This window comes from Pelobates fuscus, chromosome 4 (assembly GCF_036172605.1).
Source record: "Pelobates fuscus isolate aPelFus1 chromosome 4, aPelFus1.pri, whole genome shotgun sequence".
Classification (NCBI taxonomy): domain Eukaryota; kingdom Metazoa; phylum Chordata; class Amphibia; order Anura; family Pelobatidae; genus Pelobates; species Pelobates fuscus.
Window position 1 is genome coordinate 354466256 of NC_086320.1, and position 12604 is coordinate 354478859.

Sequence of the window (12604 nt, forward strand, 5' to 3'; positions counted from 1 at the left end):
TTTGTGCAGGAGAGGGCTACAAAGTTAAAAAGGAAGGAATGGAAGAAGCATTTTTTTTGTTTCAACAATCTGTCAATGAGTGCCCTCCAAGTTGGTCGACATTGATAATGTGGAAGTGTTATTTCTGCACTGGGAAGGGCCTCCGCTTAAAAGCAAAATACAAAGAATACGAGTTAAAGAGAGAATCTATTCCCCAAAAATGCATAGATAATGAATCAATGCAAAAGAAAATGATTTTACTAAAATGTGCACAACTATATTTCTCAAGCCTTAAAAGCTTTACTTTTCTTGGCAGCACACCTTTTTTTTGCTCACTACTTAGTATCTTACTAGTGCTGGGCTTGCCCAATAAAATGCTTCTCTCCGTCCTGAGCGCAAATCCACATTTCAAATTCTTCTCCTAAAGTGGGGTAATTCTGTTGAGATCTAGCGATCCATATAAACAAATTCATGTTTTGTAGCTGGTTTAATTTGTGCATCCATTACAATGGTGATTTGCTATGTAGAGCTGTAGAATTCTAATCCTGATTAAGAGAAGGATACACTGAGAAAAGGTCACTGATTTAATATGTCTATACTGGAGTATTTCATTTAATAAATTTTGGTAGCACTGTGATGTATTTTGCAATCCAGTTGCCAGTTGCTTTTAAAAACTCTGTTAATTTTGCACAGTGCTAACTAGTAACGCAGCAACAGCTTTTGGGGGAGCTATTTTATAGCAGTAAAGAGTGAGGGTGTTTGGTGTCTTGTCTAGTCTAGGTATTGCAGTATTCTTTTCTTAATCTGTTTCTGGCCATTAATTTCATATTGGATGAGGTTGACTGCAATGATATTCTGCTTAAGCTGTTTAGCAAGTGATTGACTCACCATGATATTACTTCTGTTGTGTATTTTAATGCACACTACCCTCAACCAGAGTCTCATTGAACATGATATGAGTTATAGTCCAGTAGGAGCAGGCACCTAGGGAGGTCCTGATATAGAACCAGACCAGTTTTGCTTTATTAAATCAAGGAGTAAAAAAACGGTTTACTTACCAGGCAGTTGGAGCTTTGAAACTTAGTTGCAACTCACCCAGCCACAGGCAGCATGGATTACTACTTCTCTTCCATGTGGATGGACATCTCTTGGAAGAGCAGTCTAGTAGTCTATGCTTCATTCAGGGAGATCCCTGCACTGTGCCATGGCCGCATAAATCTGTGCTGTCATTGTTAGCACTGATATACTGTGAGACACTAATGGGGAAAAAACTTCAACCTATATATGCCTCGTTTCCACTGAGCGGATCAATTCGGTTTGGTACGGTATGCTATTTTGAGTGTTTCCATTATGAAAGTGGCCCATACAACCGAACCAAACCGCACCATTCATGGTCCCCCTTCAGATGTAGGACCATAGGAAATGGTATGGTTAGGGCAGAGCTACTGGCGTCACACAATACATTCCACTGATTGGCGGACAGAAAAACGTCAATGTTCATGTCAAAGGCAAGCGCGATACAAACACCACGTCGCTGTTTAGTCCAGATAATAGGAGAAGGATGCCTGCAAACAACAGCAAGGTCTGGTCTGCTCAGGAACTATCCACTTTCCTAACTATAATTGGCGATAGCGTTATTCAGAGTGAGCTTGATGGATCAGTGAGAAATGAAAAGGTGTATAAAGATGTTTCTCAGCGGATGGCAGCTGAGGGATTTGAACGGACATCGGGTCAGTGTAGGGCAAAGCTTGAAAAGCTGAAAGGCCAATATAAAAAAATTAAGGATGCCAACAGCCGTAGTGGAAACAGTCGAAGTACTTGGAAGTGGTACGACGCCATGGATGCCATTTACGGTCATAGGCCGGCAAACCAAGGCAGGGAGGGAGGTCTGGACTCTGCATCTGCACTTCTCGAATCCATGATAGAACCCGTTGGTAAAAATTATTTCCTACTTTGCATTGGCTTTCGCTCTGCTAACCATTTATAAATTCACTGCACAAAACCATTAAAGGGACTCTATAGTCAACATATAAAAGCAAGAAAGACAGTTCCCCCAGCCTTCCTTCTTGCTTTTATATGAACTTTCATTTATTAAAAATAATTTTCGGAGCGTTTTTATATTAAAAACGTACCTCCGTTCCAGTGCCGAGCTCCCAGCCAGGCCGCGCCCCCTTTTTCGTCAAAATGACAAAATCGCGGGGCCCAATAGGACGCTTCTCAGAGAGCATGCACGGCTTCGCACCATTGACAGCCGCCCTATGAAGAAACTCAGCGATTTACCGCGCATGTGCGCGGAATGCGCGTTCGCGAGCTGAGCTGTCTGTCTGACAGCTCAGCTCGCTTTCTATACCCGCCCTCCTCCTACTCCAAACTTCGCATGCAAACACTATATATAGAGATTTCTCTATATATAGTGTTTGCATACAAACACACATATTGTTAAACATACACACACACTTTAAATAAATATTGTTAAACACATACACACTCTATTTCTACTTCTTTCTATTCATCTTTATCTATCTATTTCTATCTATCTAATTCTTTCTATCTATCCATATCTATCTATTTCTATCTATTCCTTTCATCCATATACATCCCCAAATCCATCCACTCCCATCATCCATATCATCCATTCACTCCCATCATCCACATCCATCCCCAAATCCATCCACTCCCATCATCCATTAACTCCCATCATCCACATCCATCCCCAAATCCATCCACTTCCACATCCATCCCCAAATCCATCCACTCCCATCATCCATATCATCCATCCACTCCCATCATCCATATCATACAATAAGGGGGGACCTACTATCCCCCCCGGCCCCCACCCCTGAGCGGTGGGTAGGGGCCCTAAAATTAACAATAAGGGGGGGGGACCTACTGTCCCCCCCCCTGGCCCCCATCCCTGAGCCGGTGGGTGGGGGCCCTAAAACTAACAATAAGGGGGGGACCTACTGCCCCCTCCCCCGGCCCCCACCCCTGAGCCGGTGGGTGGGGGCCCTAAAACTAACAATAAGGGGGGGACCTACTGTCCCCCCCGGCCCCCACCCCTGAGCGGTGGGTGGGGGCCCTAAAACTAACAATAAGGGGGGGACCTACTGCCCCCTCCCCCGGACCCCATCCCTGAGCCGGTGGGTGGGGGCCCTAAAACTAACAATAAGGGGGGGACCTACTGCCCCCACCCCTGAGCCGGTGGGTGGGGGCCCTAAAACTAACAATAAGGGGGGGACCTACTGCCCCGGCCCCCACCCCTGAGCGGTGGGTGGGGGCCCTAAAATGAACAATAAGGGGGGACCTACTGTCCCCCCCGGCCCCCACCCCTGAGCGGTGGGTGGGGGCCCTAAAACTAACAATAAGGGGAGGACCTACTGCCCCCCGGCCCCCACCCCTGAGCGGTGGGTGGGGACCCTAAAATTAACAATAAGGGGGGGACCTACTGTCCCCCCCGGCCCCCACCCCTGAGCGGTCGGTGGGGGCCCTAAAACTAACAATAAGGGGGTACCTACTGCCCCCCCCCAGCCCCCACCCCTGAGCCGGTGGGTGGGGGCCCTAAAACTAACAATAAGGGGGGGACCTACTGTCCCCCCCGGCCCCCACCCCTGAGCGGTGGGTGGTGGCCCTAAAACTAACAATAAGGGGGGGACCTACTGCCCCCCCCGGCCCCCACCCCTGAGCGGTGGGTGGGTGCCCTAAATACAAAGGGGGGGGGGACCCTAGTTAACCCTTCCCCCCCCAAAAAAATTATCTCCCTACCTACCCCCCTCACCCTTAAAATAATGAGGGGGGGACCTTTAACTAAAAACCTGTAAAAAAAAAAAAAAAAAATGAGATAAAAAAAAACATTCGATGTTTTCTTTCTTCTAAAATCTTCTTTCTTCAGTCCCAAAAAAGGGCAAATAAAAAGCCATAATAACCGACGCAATAAAAAAAAAAAAAATAAAAAAAAAAATAAAAAAATTCCATGTTCACCCATGGAGGGCTCCGCGCAGACTGAGCTCTGCAGGGCGGGGGAAGGCTTATAAAGCCTTGCCACGCCCTGCAATTAGGCTAAGAACACTCTGATTGGCTGGTTTAAGCCAATCAGAGTGCTCTTTGTCATTTTACACAGCGTGGGAAAATTCTTTGGAATTTTCCCACGCTGTGTAAAATGACAAAGAGCACTCTGATTGGCTTAAACCAGCCAATCAGAGTGATCTTAGCCTAATTGCAGGGCGTGGCAAGGCTTTATAAGCCTTACCCCGCCCTGCATAGCTCAGTCTGCGCGGAGCCCACCATGGCTGAACATGGAATTTTTTTTTTGCGCTAGTTTTTTTTTTTTTGACCATCTTTATGCTCTGCGATGTTAGGGCAACTGATGCCAGGACAAGGAGTGAAGTGCAGCCCAAGGGAGAAGCAGGAAGGAACTTGCTCTACCAGTGCATAGCTCTCTGGCTCCCCTACCACTACCTGGTGTAGGCAACCTTCAGCGCTCCAGATGTCGCTGCATCTCCCCTGATGCTTTGCCAGCATTATGACTGTAAGGGCATTATGGGAAATGTTGTTCACAACATTCTACCCCTGTGACTAGACACTAGAGACACATCAGCCTCCTCTCCTTACTAGAACTGGACTAACCATAAGGTGACCATAGGCAGCTGCCTAGGGAAGGGTTAGGTAGGGGCCCCGGAACCATGAATTTGTTTGTCCCCATTAACCATTTGAAGAAAGAAGAGGTAGGGGCCCAAACTAGTAACCAGCCTAGGGCCCCATAGGATCTTTCTCTACTCATCACCCATTATGCCAACAGAGGTAAGCTTCAGGGGAAGGAGAGAGGTTTAAACATACTGTTGTTTATGTTAGTGGGTGTTAGTATGTATGTTACCATGTTTATTTGCATGTATAAGGGATGCAAGGTGAATAGCTTGTTAAATATAGAAAGAGGGCGGTTCTAACATAGTTGGCTGGCCCAGGGCACGCCGGTATATAACCTTTTCGTAATGGAGTAGCATAATGGAGATAAATGTCTCTACCTATTATCTGTATTTGTCACTTGAACTGATAAAGGGACACTATAGTCACCAAAACAACTTTAGCTTAAGGAAGCAGTTTTAGTGTAGAGATCATGATCCTGCAGTCTCACTGCTTAAATTTCTGCAATTTAGGAGTTCAATCCCTTTGCTTCTGTCCATGCAGCCCTAGTCACACCTCCCCTGGCTGTGACACACACCATGCATAAAAAAAAAAAATGGTTTCATTTTCAATTAGATGTAATTTACTTTAAAAGTTATTATTGCCTGCTTTCTAAAGTAAACTTTAACCATACACAGAATGATTCTGTTGGGGGGTCTAGCAAGCTATCAACAGTGCAGGGGATAATACATTTTAACTTAAATAGAATTTGCAATGAAGGAAGTATAAACATTAGCTGACTCTTTACAGGAAGTGTTTAGGAAGGCTGTGCAAGTCGCATGCAGGGAAGTGTGACTAGGGTGCATAAATAAAGTAATTTAATTCCTAAATGGCTGAGAATTGAGCAGTGACACTGCAGGGAAATTATCTATACACCAAAACTGCTTCAATAAGCTAAAGTTGTTTTGGTGACTACAGTGTCCCTTTAAGGACAAATGGTCCATGTCAAGACAATATACCCTTTTAGTAGCAGTTGGGTTCTATAGAACTAATGAAGTTAAGCAAGTCACACTTTACTTTTGACAAAAGGTCTGTAAGGACCAGTATTTACATGGAAAATCATTGTACTCAGAAATAGAGACTGTGTTACAAAGAAACATAGAATGTGACGGCAGATAAGAACCATTCGGCCCATCTAGTCTGCCCAATTTTCTAAATACTTTCATTAGCCCCTGGTCTTATCTTATAGTCAAGATAGAGTTATGCCTATCCTACGCATGCTTAAACTCCTTCACTGTGTAAACCTCTACCACTTCAGCTGGAAGGCTATTCCATGCATCCACTACCCTCTCAGTAAAGTAATACTTCCTGATATTATTTTTAAACCTTTGCCCCTCTAATATAAGACTATGTAATTTTGTTGTTGGAGTTTTTCTTCTTTTTTTATAATTCTTTATTTTTCAAAGTGCAGAGTTAATTACACCAGGCAATATTGATGAATGATATGACAGATGTTGTACATGGTAAAAAAAAACAAAAAAACAAGATATGTTGCACTTTTTTTTTGTGTTAGAAAGGTAACAAGAATGAGTAACAATATTGTCTAGGTCTAGAAAAACAGATAACATGACAATTGATTCAAACTGACAATAAGTGCCGTTCAAGTGAGTACAAGACTAGTATGTGCATGAGGTTATATGCTAGGTTTGTCAATAGGAAAAAACTGGCACACACATAAATTGTTGGTTAACAAGCTAGGTGGTCAAGAGGGAAAGACTACTGGGTCCCCGCTCCCCATCCTGCCAATACATTGCACACAAGTAAGGTGAAGCCAGATAAGATCAATGCAAACAGTTGAGGGCTTATAATTGCAGGGTGGTATCATGTAGCATTATCAAACTGAATAGTAGATTGGATCAACATGCTGGGCAAATTTAAAGAGAGACACAACTGGAGATAAGCCCTCTGCAGCACAGGTGTTCTAAGTACTGTAAAGCTCTGATGGGCGGCCATTATACTCAAGTGCTATTGGGCAATCATAATGAACAAAAATGTGAGGTAAACTATAAGCATAAGTTGGGTGTCCCCCTTAGTTGCTACGTTTGAGGGCTGGGGTCAAGATACTGTGGCCCGCTCATCCAATTCCCTGGGGTGGCAGAGCATAGTCCCACATTTTGAGGGGCACCCCATTGAAGAGTGAGGGCTGTGAAGTGAGAGTAGTAGCGCAAAGCGGATTCCCTGGTAGGAATGTACTTGCGGGAGGCGCTGCGTGCTGTGTCACCGAGGCTGCCCTCCTGGGACGCTCCGTCTGCTGCTTCCGAGTTGGCCTTTGTTTTCTTTTGCGAGACTGGCCTCTGTGCCGTCGCTGGATGTGCCTTTGCCAGGTCCGCTGCTGTTTATGACGTTTGTAGAGCCGCTGCTCACTTTGGGTACTTGGCCCTTTTAGAGAGGCCTCTGCCTGTGTGAGGGTGTGAGGAGTTCCCGGCATTGTAGTCAAGGGCAAGGTGTGAGTAAGCTGTTCACCCTCTGTTGCCATAAATCGACCTTCAAGTTTGGCCCAGAAGTCCGTAAGCAGTTTGTCCAGCCTTTCCAGGAAGGGTATGAGCATGTCACAGACTTCATGCGAGCACATGGCATGCGTCATTTTGTGAGAGTCCAGGGTGCCGATCGTCTCAGCAAATTAGGGTTGGGGAGTTCAGTGGTGGGCCGGGATAACCCCCGCCGGCCCAAAGGGGGGGGGGGACACGGGGCTCTGTGAGGTGTGTGAAGTGCCAGCTCCACGTGGGTTCGGGAGATTGGGCGCGTCTCCCGCCCAGCGCTCTCACTAGGCCTCCTGGTTGTCACTGCAGGATTCAACGTTGAGCTCTTTATGGTACTGAGTCACGGTGCCCCGGTAGTAGGTACGGCTAGTCTATTGCTTGTTTCCGGGATTTGGAGTTCAAAGACTAGCCATATACTCCGCTTTGTCCCAGAGCTCTTGCAGGCTGCGTCCGTCCGCCATGCTGCACAGGCCTCGCCCCCGTTTTTCTTCTTTTAAATATAGTTATCATAATTAAATAATGTTATCATAATTGAAAACTATTCTCTTCTTTATTACAATTCCAAATAATAAAGGGAATACCAAAAAATGCAAATTAATTTTTTTAAACTGATGAATTTGCTGGGGTAGCGGTGGAGAGTTTTTTTGGGTGGGTGGGTGGGGGGGGGGGGGGGGTTGTTTTTCTTCTGCTTGTTTCTGTAAGGACCAGATTATGATTAGGTCAAAGTCTTTCATTGTTCCTTATCCACCTTTCAGAACCTGAGCAAGGAACCTTCCCCTGCTAGGTAATGTCCTGACAGTATGTTGATCCTGCAGGGGCTAAATGTGTAAATATATTTTAAGTTTAAATAAAGGGTTAAAATTAACATCATCATAATGCTTTAAGCAGTGTACCAGAAAAGTCGCCCTATACAATTTTTGCTCCTGAAAAGACTATTTAAAAGAATAATAATATATATATATTTTCTTCTTTTAAATGCAGTGTGTATATATATATATTTACTGTAAATGCAGTTAATAATAGTAACAGCAGAGGGCACTGTACCTCTCTGTCAAAAATGGCAGAACAACGTTAACATTCAAAATCTCAGTCTGACAGTGATGGATTTTGTACTAAAAACTTTCTTATCATTTAAAAATGTATTACAAATTTTGATTCATTGATTCCTTGACATGTTTTGTTTAAGTGCCAGTTATGTCACCTGCTTTGCATAAAACTGCTGAATCAGCTTTCTTTTTCTAACGCAAATTTAAAACTCTGCTTTTCATGCCTTAACTAAACATGTCTGTGCTTCAGTAGCAAGCAATTTGAATTATTCCATAAATTACATATGTAAAGCAGTATAACTTCATGGGTAGTTGCGTTTCATTTCTGGACAGATACTTACTAGCAAGATCACTCAGAATTTAATCATTAGGCCCTGCCTTGGTTCCTAATACCTATCTCTGTCCCAACATACAATATATAAAACACCAAAAACATTTGCCTTTCAGGGATATTTAAGGCCAGTTAAGCTGGATGATTGCAGGGTGCTGGTCATTTTCAGTAGGGACATTTTACACATCTGCCCCTGCACTGAGCGACCTCTCAATGTATTGAGTATAACCTTAAGCATACAAAAATACAGTTATTTAGGCCAAACGTATATAATTTTAGTCTGAAATATAATGTAATTTTATCAGAGTGTAAACCACATGCATATACAAAGTTTTTCTGAATTCCTTAAACTGGTAGTAATGCCTTTACATTATCCTGGTTATACCTTAAAGACAAACATAATGTTTCCATATGGACCTAGCTCCCAAAGGGACACTATAGTCACAAGAACAACTAGCTTAATGTAGTGGTTCTGGTGTCCATAGCTTGCCCGTGGAAGTTGAGCACTGTAAATGCTGCCTTTTCAGAGAAAAGGCAGAGTTTAGAAGGCTGCCTAGTAACAACTCTATAGGCAGTCACTCAAAGGGCCACAAGAGGTGCTTCCTAGTCCCGTGCTGCATAGTGTGCAGCCCTGGAATTGAATGTCTCCACACTCTGCATGAAGGTTGTGATGGAGCTCCTGTACTCCGACCAAGTACCTCTGCCCAATCGCTTCCTAGCCCCTTGCAGGGACCCTGGAACGCTCCTGTCCTAGTCACCAAAGCTTGACTGGGGTCTTTTTCACCTGACCAGGCAGAAGCTCTCCTTCCAAGCAGGTATCATCCCCTCTGCCTTTTGCTTTTAGTGCTTGCTCTTGCCTTTACAAAGGCACTTGAGGACACATGCCTAGCTCTCTTGATTTATCCCAGAGCTGGAGGGATCCTGCAACCTGCCAACAAGTCTGAAGACTCATTACTGGGATCCCTAAAACTCCACACACTACACGAGTTCCAAAAGGAACTGACATTCAAAACTTTATATTTCTCGGGATTAGCCCATAGACTCATTACATGTGGATTGCTATGACAGCTTAAATAAAATACAAATAACCAAATAATATCAGACATACAGCAACTTATTATAACACACATGACATATTTGTAAGCGGGTGGAGAAGATAATAATTAACACAAACTATCTCTCCTGCCTGCAGAATCAGCAATATGCAAATCAACCTGAATATGAAAATGAGCAAGCCTTGCTATTCAGTTAGTGAATAAAGCTGTTGCTGCAACCAACAGAAGGCTCCATAGCCAAATCCTCCTAGTTGGTAGCAAGCATCAACAGGACAGGAGAACACACAAACAATTAGCAATAAATAAATAATACACAAACATTACACACACCCTTCACCTACAATGGGCACAGCGTGACTTTCATAGGAGTAATTCATGTTTCCAGTGATGGTGACTAGGTATTAAAGGTTCCCAATATATATGCATGGATTTAATGCATCTCTATGAGGAGATGCTGATTGGCACAGCATGGTGTCTTGCTGCGCAAAGCATTGGATTGGCTGAGTTCATCAAGACCGATGCTCTCAGCCATGGAGGTGGAGCTAAACAGCCACACTAGCACTACATGTCTGTGTTCCTGACACTAAAGAGTTCCTTTAAAGCATTTCTATAATTAGAAAAGGAATTCACAGATTTTCAGAATGTTTGTGAGGTCCAATATCCTTCATATAGTGTGTTGCTGCTGTCATTGCCAGATCCACCATGTTTTGCTGTACACAGCACATAAAAAGTTCTAGTTTGTAGTTTGCACAATTCCAGTGCAAGTAGGAAATTGGATAATTTAGAGAAGAATCTTGCAGTGTATTAATGCTACATACTGTAGGAAGCACTAAATCATGTGACCAAGTTTTACTCGGTTAGAGTTGTGGAAGCGCCTTTAGTGGCTGTCATGTGACATCCACTGGGGGATGCTTTAAAGCGGCACTGTCATGGCCGGGGTGGGGGCCGGGGGGGAGGACACTAGGTTCCCCCCATTGTAATTTATGGCCCCCACCCACCGCACAGGGGTGGGGGCCGGGGGGAGGACAGTAGGGCCGGGGGGAGGACAGTAGGTCCTTCCCCCTCATTATCTTTATGGCCCCCGCCCACCGCTCAAGGGTGGGGGCCGGGGGGGGAGGACAGTAGGTTCACGCCCATTGTAATTTATGGCCCCCACCCACCACGCAGGGGTGGGGGCCGAGGGGAGGACAGTAGGTACTCACCCTCATTATCTTTATGTCCCCTACCCACCGCTCAAGGGTGGGGGCCGGGGGGGGGAGGACAGTAGGTTCCCCCTCATTGTAATTTATGGCCCCCACCCACCGCGCAGGGGTGGGGGCCGAGGGGAGGACAGTAGGTCCTTCCCCCTCATTATCTTTATGGCCCCCACCCACCGCTCAAGGGTGGGGGCCACGGGGGAGGACAGTTGGTTCCCGCCCATTGTAATTTATGGCCCCCACCCACCACGCAGGGGTGGGGGCCGAGGGGAGGAAGGTAGGTCCTCCCCCCTCATTATCTTTATGGCCCCCACCCACCGCTCAAGGGTGGGGGTCAGGGGGAGGACAGGAGGCCCCCCTCAATGTAATTTATGGCCCCCACCCACCGCGCAGGGGTGGGGGCCGGGGGGAGGACAGTAGGTACTCACCCTCATTATCTTTATGACCCCCCACCCACCGTGCAGGGGTGGGGGCCGGGGGGAGGACGGTAGGTCCCCTCCCTCATTATCTTTGTGGCCCCCACCCACCGCTCAAGGGTGAGGCTGGGGGGGAGGACAGTAGGTCCCACCCATTGTAATTTACGGCCCCCACCCACCGCGCAGGAGTGGGGGCCTGGGGGAGGACAGTAGGTCCCCCTCATTGTAATTTATGGCCCCCACCCCCCGCCCCGATATTCCATTATGACTCCCACCCACCGTTCAGGGGTGGGGGCCAATAGGTTTTTAATTTTTGTTTTTGTTTACAGTGAGCATCCACAGGCTGCTCACTGTTTAATAGACATGCCCCTACTTGCGGTATAGCGAGTAGGAGCAGATCATTTACTAATACTAAGTAATCTTTACTTAGTATTAGTAAATGTGGCTAAAAGGCCAATTTAGGTCTTTCAGCCTTTTGGTAGATAACTCCCTGATACCGTGGGAATTAGGGAGTTATCTACTAAGCGGCTGCAAGATGCAGCCGCGGCACAAATTGAATCGGAGTTTTATTCATTCAAATGAAATTCCGATCCGAACAAAGTGCCGAATTGAGTTCTAAAACAAACGAACATACTGTTCTCATTCAGTTAGAACGCAATTCGTCAGTTTCGTCTAAAATGACAGGAAGTATAGCGAGATCACAGAGGAAAGGTAAGGATTATGGGAAAATTGCTCTGACCAACGGAAATGAAGCACACTTTGCTCCTCCGCTAGTCAAGCGGAGGAATCCTCCATAAGGCAAAGAGTCCCTACTTTGTCTTATGATTTTAAAGAAAACTAAAGAAGACAGGAAGAAAAGAATAACAGATCCTGAGAGAGGGGGAGAAGAGGAAGAGAATGAGGAAAGGTAAGTTCGGCAGTTCGACAGTGCCGCTTTAACCTTACAATGTAAATATAGCAGTTTCTAAACAAAACAACTAATGTTTTACATTGCAGGGTTAGAACTAAAGGAAAACTGCACCAATACTTCTTCATTGAGATAAAGTGACCTAGGTGACTTTAGTGGTCCTTTAAAAAACTGATTTTAGAGAAACACTATAGTCACCTAAATTACTTTAGCTAAATAAAGCAGTTTTAGTGTATAGATCATTCCCCTGCAATGTCACTACTCAATTCACTGTCATTTAGGAGTTAAATCATGTTGTTTCTGTTTATGAAGCCCTAGCCACACCTTCCCTGGCTATGATTGACAGAGCCTGCATGGAAAAAAACTGGTTTCACTTTCAAACAGATGTAATTTACCTTAAATAATTGTATCTCAAGCTCTAAATTGAACTTGAATCACATACAGGAGGCTCTTGCAGGGTCTAGCAAGCTATTAACATAGCAGGGGATAAGAAAATCTTAATTAAACAGAACTTGCA